The sequence below is a fragment of the Petaurus breviceps genome, unplaced genomic scaffold (genome assembly GCF_028583685.1).
Source record: "Petaurus breviceps papuanus isolate PSGF00001 unplaced genomic scaffold, PetGlider_PUasm1.0 227, whole genome shotgun sequence".
Lineage (NCBI taxonomy): Eukaryota > Metazoa > Chordata > Mammalia > Diprotodontia > Petauridae > Petaurus > Petaurus breviceps.
This window is the reverse complement of record NW_027185896.1, coordinates 2,876,332-2,885,466: the sequence shown is the minus strand read 5'-3', so window position 1 is coordinate 2,885,466 and position 9,135 is coordinate 2,876,332.

Below are 9,135 nucleotides of genomic sequence, written 5' to 3'. Positions count from 1 at the left end.
GGAAAGGAAAGGAAAGGAAAGGAAAGGAAAGGAAAGGAAAGGAAAGGGAAAGGAAAGATAAGAAAGATGGGAAGAAAAAGAAAAGATAGGAAGAGAAAGAAAGGAAGGAAGATGGGAAGAAAGAAAGAAGGATGGAAAGAAAGAAAAAGTGAGAGAGGAAAGAAAGTGAAAGAAGTAATGAAGGGAGAATCCATATGGAAAATATACATGCATACTCATATATACATATATGTATGTGTAAATATATTGCCCAGATCATGACCTATAACTGAATGGGAAACCTATTAACTTTGTCCATCAGTTCCCATCTATGTTGGAGAGGCCAGGCAAGGTGAGCCTCTCTTTGAATAGATGGAGAGAATGGTTCCTGGATCATATTTTGGAAATTGTTTAGCACTTTTAATGTCCTCGACTTCCTCCCTTAAACAAAATCCTATCTCTTTACCACAAGTACTCTCCAAGGGATTCTTTGCGTTTATGAATCCTGGGCCACCATGATCTTCAAAGAATTAAGATTTGGGCAATTTAAAGGGAAATAGATATGTGCTGGGCATAAATAGATTGCACATGATACAAATGACAGCACCCTCAAGAAATGCTATTGAAAACATCATCAAAGAAACAATTGGCCAAGGAAGTGGTTGGACTGAATTTTCCAAGGCACTGGAGACTTTCTTCTGTTTCTTTTAACATTCCATGGGGCTTGCTCCATGGTGTCTTAAGAGTGAGAAAGAAGAAATATTGCATATACCTGTGTGGGGGAAGAGGTATTGACAGCCACAATCAGTGCTGTGGCTGCTTTATCTTCTCCCTCCCCAGGTCACTGTGTGGCCATGAATGGATGGAGTCTTTGTTTCTTCTGTCCCTGCTCTCTACTACTTCCTAATCTTAGGTGATGGAATGACTTAGATTACAACCTTGTGAGCTTCAGATAGTTGGAAAAGCCACCAGATGTTTAGTAATTAGAGACACTAGAAGAGGTAACCACAGCACCTGAACCTGATGAGCCAGCCCTGCAGAGTGCCCTACCACACTGCAGTGAATTGTTCCAGTGATCCAGACACCATGCCCTACAAGCTATGGAATAACTATACCACAATCAGAAGTGAACCTGGTGGGAGGAATGCTTTGGAGCAACCACTAATTTTGAACCCACTCTCCCCAGGGACTGAATGGGTATATGTGTGGGTACCAGTGCAATCTTGAGGTTTTTATCTTTTATCTAACACTTTCTACATGACCAACTCACTTTTGTTTCCAGTCAAACCTATCCCAGGTGGCGCTTTTCATGCCACTCTGTTTGCATGGCATAGTTTGGAATATGCTGCAGTCTCATTATTGACCATAATATGTCTTTCTGTAGTCCTCTGGGCAACCTCAAATTGGGATTTTTCATAAGATACATTGTTCCATATTTCTGTGGCCACATAGCTTCTATGGGAAAAATCCTTCAATGGGGCTTCTATTAGGGTTGGTTAAACTACATTTCTTAAAAGCCAAGCTATTCTTCAAGTGTGTTTAGATGAATGAAAAAGCACAAGGATCTTCTTGGTTCTTTGTGCAATGATAAAAATAACCACCTGGCAAGTAGTAACTCCATGAATTGTAATAAGGCTTAGCTAAAGTTTTCAGTCTACCTGGCACAAAAGAAATGAATGAAATATGCCATGAGAAAAGGGGCCTCTGGCGTTTTGTGAGTAGATTAATAGATTTTTGTCCAGACTCTGCCAATTACTTGAATGTTCCAGGAACAAGTAAGTAATCAAGTTGGGGAGGGGGCAGAGAAGGAGGGCAGGGAACACATTCATTCAAATGGTGTTTTAACTGAATTAATTGTCCCCAGAACTGGTCAATTGCTTTGGCAGGGAGAGAAAATAAAAGCAATCCTCATTACCTGGATGGAAGTGAATTAGACTGGCTCTCTTTCCGAGATGTGGAGATCATTATGTGACTTTTAAAGCCCCAGAAATGTATCATGCTTAAGTAATTACATCAATGGCTATGTGCATAAACTCCAGGTACCCAGAGCCCTGTTCAAATCCCATGCCTGTCAGAAAGGAATTCCACACACAGAGTTGGGGGGGGGGGGGAGTCCTATACAAGCATCGTGTATGCATTCAGCTGGCCTCCCATGCAACTTCTACACAACAGCTGTGCAGGAAGACATTCAGTTGCTCCTTGCTCAAGTCAGTTAACCATCAGCAAGTTTCTTTCTCTGTCCCATGCTGGGTCTTATTCATTCCCCTTGTTCTGCGGTGTCTCTCTAATTAGGTTGGCAGGGTTATTGTGGGGAGCAGGAGCTACCAATACTGAAGTTCAACAAACATAGTAACCATAGAGACCAAGCCAGGAAGGGCTTGGGAGGCAACTATGTTTGCATGACCTTTGCCAACTCTAGGAGCATGACTTGATTTCTGCCAAATAACTGTCACCACCCAAAGTGTCCCTGATCAGTTAAATGATGGAGTGGTTTTGCTGAAAGCAGCTCAGAACATGCAGTTCTAAAAAACTTTGGCATAAGCAGAGATCTCCAGTCACTAAAGCCAAATGACCAATAGATACCCAAAGCTATTGGTGGTGTTATCCAGATCTATTTAGGGAAGATCCTCTAAACCCATCAATGTTGTTTCTATAGGATGATCTGAAGAAAGAAAGTGAATGGCCAAGACACAAGACAGATCCCTGGGAACAGAATCCCTTTTCTTCACTCAGGGCAACCTTCTTTGTCTCAAACCTGTAGCGAGGCATTTCTCCACATCAGTTGACAGTATTTCTCATAAACTGAAGGCAATGTGAGAGCCAGCTTTGTCACCAAGAAGATCTTGGTTCAAGTCCCTCCTCAGATACTTACTAGCTCTGTCACCCTGGACACAATCCTCTAACTTCCCTGGACCTTAAAGTCTTCATCTGTAAAAAGGAGGCTATGATAGCAATTACTTTATAGGGTCATTGGAAGCATTAAATCAAATAACGTGTTTGACAAAGAGCTATATAAATAAAAAACTATTGTCGTTATTTTCTTTTATATCATCACTCCTCTATTCAGAGATACTATCAGAACTGGATGAGTGATTTCATTGGTATGGGCAACTTTCAAATGAGGAAACTCCTTCTACCAATGCAAGTCAACTCATTATCTGAACTTTAGTTTTAGAGTTGCCTAGACCAGTAATGTCAAATTGAAATAGAAACAGGGGCCACGAGTTGATATAAAAGCATCTCTGTGTGCTACGTATCAACTTAGTGTTGAAATGTAATGTTATCTATGTTTTATTTAATTTTTATTTATTTTGTTAATTATCTCTCAATTCTGTTTTAATCTGGATCAAACTGTGTTTTGGGGAGTGTTATGGGCCACATTAGGCCCACATCAACTATGGGTGAGACCTCTGGCCTAGAGACAGCCCAGGTAAGTGACCTTAGCAGGGTCTCACAGTCAGTATATATGTCAGAGGCAGTACTAGAACACAGGTCTTTCTGACTCCATGGCCAGCTCTTTACCCACTGTGCCATGTTGACTTTTACTTCTATTGAGAACCCTTAAATATAATTTAAAAAATCATTTCTATATTTCAATGGATCTATGATTTCATCAATGTTGTTTCTACCTCAAATAGAGCAATTTACAATCAAGGACAAAACAAAAATGATTACTGGATAAATGATATCCCTAAATAGGTAAGAGTGTACCTAGCTACTCTTAAATAATTCAAGTCCAGATAAATTACATCCAAAGACATTAAAAAAAACCTTGCAGATGTGTTGGTTCAGCCATTTGAAGTGATCTTTGAAGAATCAGGGAGACTTGAAGGTACTTGGCCAGTTAGAGAGGGTAAATGTCCTAATTTCAAGAAAAGGAAAGTAGAAAGATTCCGAAAGGCCAATGAACTTGACTTGAAATTCCTGGTAAAGTTCTAGAAGGCATTATTTAAGACATAGTTAACATCTAGAAAAGGAAGCACTTTTCAAAAAGAGCCAGTATGGCTTCTTCTAGAATAAATCATGCTAGACTAATGGTTCCTTTTTTTTCTGGATAGTGCTACTAGTCTGGTAGATTATAAAAATGTAGATATAGTTGAGCCAGACTCTTTTTTGAAGTATTCACTAAAGTTTATAATGCTATTGTTGTAGAAAAGAATGGAGGCAGGCTTGACAATACAATTAGGTAGATTCAATTGCTAGTTAAATATCTGTACACAAAAACCATAAGATCATATAGGGAGAGACGGAAAGGAACCTTGAAGTATTCTCATCAATCCATTCCTCCATTTTATAGTACAAAACAAACAATCTGAGGTGTAGTGGGATTGAATAATTTGCCCACTGTCATAAATGTACTAAGTAAAAGAACTTGTATTCGAACTAATTTAGGTATGGGGAACCTGTGGCCTCAAGGCTGCCTGTGACTCTCTAGGTCCTGAAGTGTGTACCTTTGACTGAATCCAAACTTCACAGAAGCATATGCTTACAGAGAAGTGTGGAAAGACTTGGTACAGAGCCAGGGGAAAAATATCTAGCATGATTAAAATGCTGTAAATAGAAAACAAAAACTATAAAACAATTGAAAAAGAATGTGGTGAAATTACAAACAAATATAGCCCCAAAGAAGAAATAAAAGATGCTACCCCAACTCCTCTGCAGAGGCTGAAGTCCCATAAGTGTGGAACATTAAATATGTTTTCAGATTTTATCAACATACTGATAGGTTTTGCTAATTACTTTTCTCTTTTTCATTTAAAAATATTCTTTGTTATAAGTAATAACTTTCCAAGGGAAATTTAGAGCATATGAAAATGAAAGGTATCAATAAAATTATTTCCAAAATAAAATAGATTTAGGAAAATTAAACAAAAGAAGGAAATGAATGTAGCAGTGCTTTATAAAACATGAAGTTCAATTTCAAAACAAATCTTGGTTATTATTTAAATACAGAATCATTTGGCTCATAAGATGTCAGGCTTACATGGGACCTCGGAAGCAATCTAGTCCAAACCCTTCAAATTAGAGATTATGAAACTAAGCCTGAGGGATTTTAATTGAACACAGGTTCTCTGCATCTAGAAGCAATGCTGAACCACACAACCTTTTCTCTATTTTCTTCCTAGGTGAACTTCAGAGTCATCTAGTCCAACCCTCTACATTTGCAAACTAAGGGAAATAAAGCTGAGAGAAGCTAAATGCTTTGACCAGGGTTCAACAGTAATCGACTAAAACTCAGGTCTGCTGCTTTCTGTTTGGAGTTCTTCATTCCAATTCCACACTGATTCAAGGTTTGAGAATACCCAAAAGGGCTGAACAGTGGGTGCAGCACAAAGATGGTGGAGTAGAGAAAGCTGAATTCTCCAAACATAAACCTTTAAACAACTTTAAAATAACACTTCAAATTGAATTCTAGAGTGGAAGAGCCAACAAAAGGTCAGAGTAAGACATTCTTCCAACCCAAGACAATAAAGAAGGTCAGAAAGAGAGATAGATATGTGACTCAAGGGGAGAGGACTAACCCAGAGGCTACATGGATGAAATGCCAGTGGAGGGTCTTGGTGGTAATGAAAGAAGCAGCAACGGTTTTGGGAGTTCTTAAGCTAGAGACAGGAAGGGACTGGTAACTAGTGAGAAAGAGATTATAAACTATCCAGTGTTAGCACTGGATACTGGACTGGATGCTGTTTCACAATTCCATTGCTAATGACCCCTTCTGGGTCATAGCTCAAGGACACAGAAGAATACTTTTGGTCAAAGGGGAATAGGAGCCATGAGGAGCAACTGTTTGGCAAGAACATTGCCTATACTCACTTCATGGTCGTAGTTCAAAGGCAGTGATAAACACTTTCAGGGAAGAGGGAATGGAAACCCTAAGGGGCAGTACCTTTCCATCCCAGAGTTTAGGGACTCTGAGGAAGACAATTCTGCCTAGTCCCAAGGGAAAAGGGATCCTGAGGAGAATTATTGATTGAAATTCCAGGGAATCAGGGACCTTTCCTTAATAAGAACCAAAGTACAGACCAAGACAGCAGTGACCACATCTTTCTCCAGATCATACCACCTGGGAAACACCAAAAACTTCCAAACCCCCCAAAATAGCTCTCAAAACAGCAGTGTAAAAAACCTCTGGAGTTTGAGACAGATATGTTTCTCCCCTCCCATGCTGGGAACAACATTAACATAATGTTCCAAATTAAGAAATAGGGTTGAAAAATAAGTTAAACAAACAAACAAAAAAGAAAGTAGGGAATAAAAAGCTACCATTATTACAGGAAAGATCAAGGTATAAACTGAGAGATAGAAAGAAGTCAAAGTAACTATAAGCAAACCCTCAAAGACAAATGTAAATTTCATACAAGTTCAACAATAATTCCCAGAAAAGGTAAAAATTATTTTTAAAATTAGATGGTAGGGGAAAAATTAGGTAAACAAATGGAAGTAAAGGACAAAAATTATGAAATGACAATGAACATATTGGTAAAAGAGGCAAAAAAATACTGAGGATAATAATGCCTTAAAAAGCAGAATTGGCCAGATGGAAAAAGGGGTATAATTAGTATTGGGCAAGTGAAAGCTAATGATTCTATAAGACATCATGAAACAATCAACATTGAAAGACTGAAAAAAAAAGAAAAAATGAAATATCTCATTGGAAAAAAATCTGACTGGGAAAACAGATAAATGAGGGATAAGTTAAGAATTCTTAGATTGCCTGAATACCATGATCAAAGAAAGAGTCTAGATACCATATTTCAAGAAACCATCAAGGAAAACTGTCCTGCTATCCTAGAACTAGCGTGTAAAATGAAAATAGAAAGAATTCATCTATCACCACCTGAAAGAAATCCCAAAATTAAAGCTTTCTAGGAATATTACAGCCAAATCCCAGAGCTCTCATGTCAAAGAGGAAATACTTTAAGCAGTAAAAAAGAAACCATTCAAATACACTGGAGCCACAGTCAGGATCCACAAGTTCTAGCAGCTTCTATGTTTAAAAAGAGGAGGGCTTGGAATATGATATTCCAGAAAGCAAAAGAGCTAGAATTATAACCAAGAATAGCTTACCCAGCAAAACTGAATATAATCCTTCAAGCGAAAATTGAATAATTAAAGAAATAGAGGACTTTAAAGCAACCCTGATGAAAAGACAAGAGCCAAATAGAAAATCTGACTTTCAATTATAAGACTCAAGAGAAACATAAAAGGGTAAACATGAAAAAGAAATCACAAGAGATTCAATAAGGTTAAACTGTTTACAATGCCATATAAGAAGATGGTACATGTATCTTCTAAGAACTTTATTAGAACAGTTACAAGGATTCTATATAGAAAAAGGGTGTGGGACTGAATTGAATATATTGGGATGATATTTTTTTGAATGTATAGGTGAGAAAGAGGGATGCCCTAAGGGAAGGGGGAAGGGAAAATAGAGAAAATTATCTTACAGAAAAGAGGCACACAAAGAAGAGTTTTTACAGTGGAAGGGGAAATGGTGGGATGGGGGGTGGGGTATGCTTGAATATCACTAACATCTAAAATGGCTCAAAAAGGGGGATATACAAACATACACACATTGTATTAAAAATCTATCTTACCCAACAGAGAAATAGAAAGGGGAGGGCCTAAGATAAGAGTAGGATGGTAATAAAAGGGAGTACAGATAAAAGAAGGGAGTTGTCAGAAACAAAACAGACTTTATAGGAAGAATGGGATAAAAGTAGAAAGAGAAGGATAACAGAAGAAAATAGGATAAAGGCAGATAAACAGTTAATAATCATAATTGTGAATCTGAATGAGAAGAACTCACCCATAAAATGGAAAAGAATAGCAGAATGGATTGGAAACCAGAATTCAACTATGTGCTGTTTATGGGAAACACACTAGAACCAGAAACACACACACACACACACACACACACACACCACACACACACACACACACACACACACATATAAACCAACCAGTTAAAATAAGGAGCTGGAGCAGAAACTATTATGCTTCAGCTGAAGTAAAAAAAAAAGACAGGGGTAGCAATCATGATATCAGACAAAGAAAAAGGAAAAATAGACCTAATTAAAATACATAAGCAGGGAAACTATAGAAATTTCTGACAGCAATATAGATCATTTTAAAAATCACACACTGTGACCAGGTGGGACTGATACCACAAATTCAGGGTTGGTTCTATATTAGGAAAACTATCACCATAATAGAACATATCAATACCCAAAACAACAAAAATCATATGATATCAATAAATGCAAAAAAAATCTTTTGACAAAATACAGCACACATTCCTACTAAAAACACTAGAAAGCATAGGGATCAGTGGAATATTTCTTAAAATAAGTGTATCTATCTAAAACCAAAAGCAGACATTATCTGTAGTGGAATAAATGAAGTTTCCCCAATAAGATCAGGAGTGCAGTAAGGATGCCCATTGTCAGCACTATTATTCAATATTGTGCTAGAAATGTGAACTCTCTCAAAAATAGGCAATGGTGAAATAAAACTGTCACTCTTTGTAGATGATATGATGTTATACTTAAAGAACCCTAGAAAAAATCACCTAAAAAACTGGTTTCAACAATTAACAACTTCAACAAAATTGCAGGATATAAACTAAACCCACATAACTCATCAACATTTCTATATACTACCAACAAAACCAAGTAGGAAGGGTTAGAAAGTGAAATCCATTTAAAATAACTGCAGACAATAAAAAACACTTGGGAATCTACCTGCCAGGACAAACCCAGGGATTATATGAGCACAATTACACAGCACTTTTCACACAAATAAAGACAGATCTAAACAATTGGAGAAATACTAATGGCTCGTGGTTAGACAGAGCCAATATTCTAAAAAATGACAATTCTACCTAAGTTAATTTATTTATTCAGTGCCATAACAATGAAGCTACCAAAGAATTATTCTATACAAGTGGGAAAATAGTAATAAAATTCATTTGGAAGAATAAAAGGTCAAGAATTATAAGGGAATAAATGAAAAAAGTGAAGGAAGGCAGTTTCAGAGTTGCAGATTTCAAACTATACTACAAAGCAGTAATCATCAAAACAATATGGCATTGGCAAAGAATTAGAATGATGAAGCAATGGAAGAGATTAGATACAAAATATACATCAGTAAATT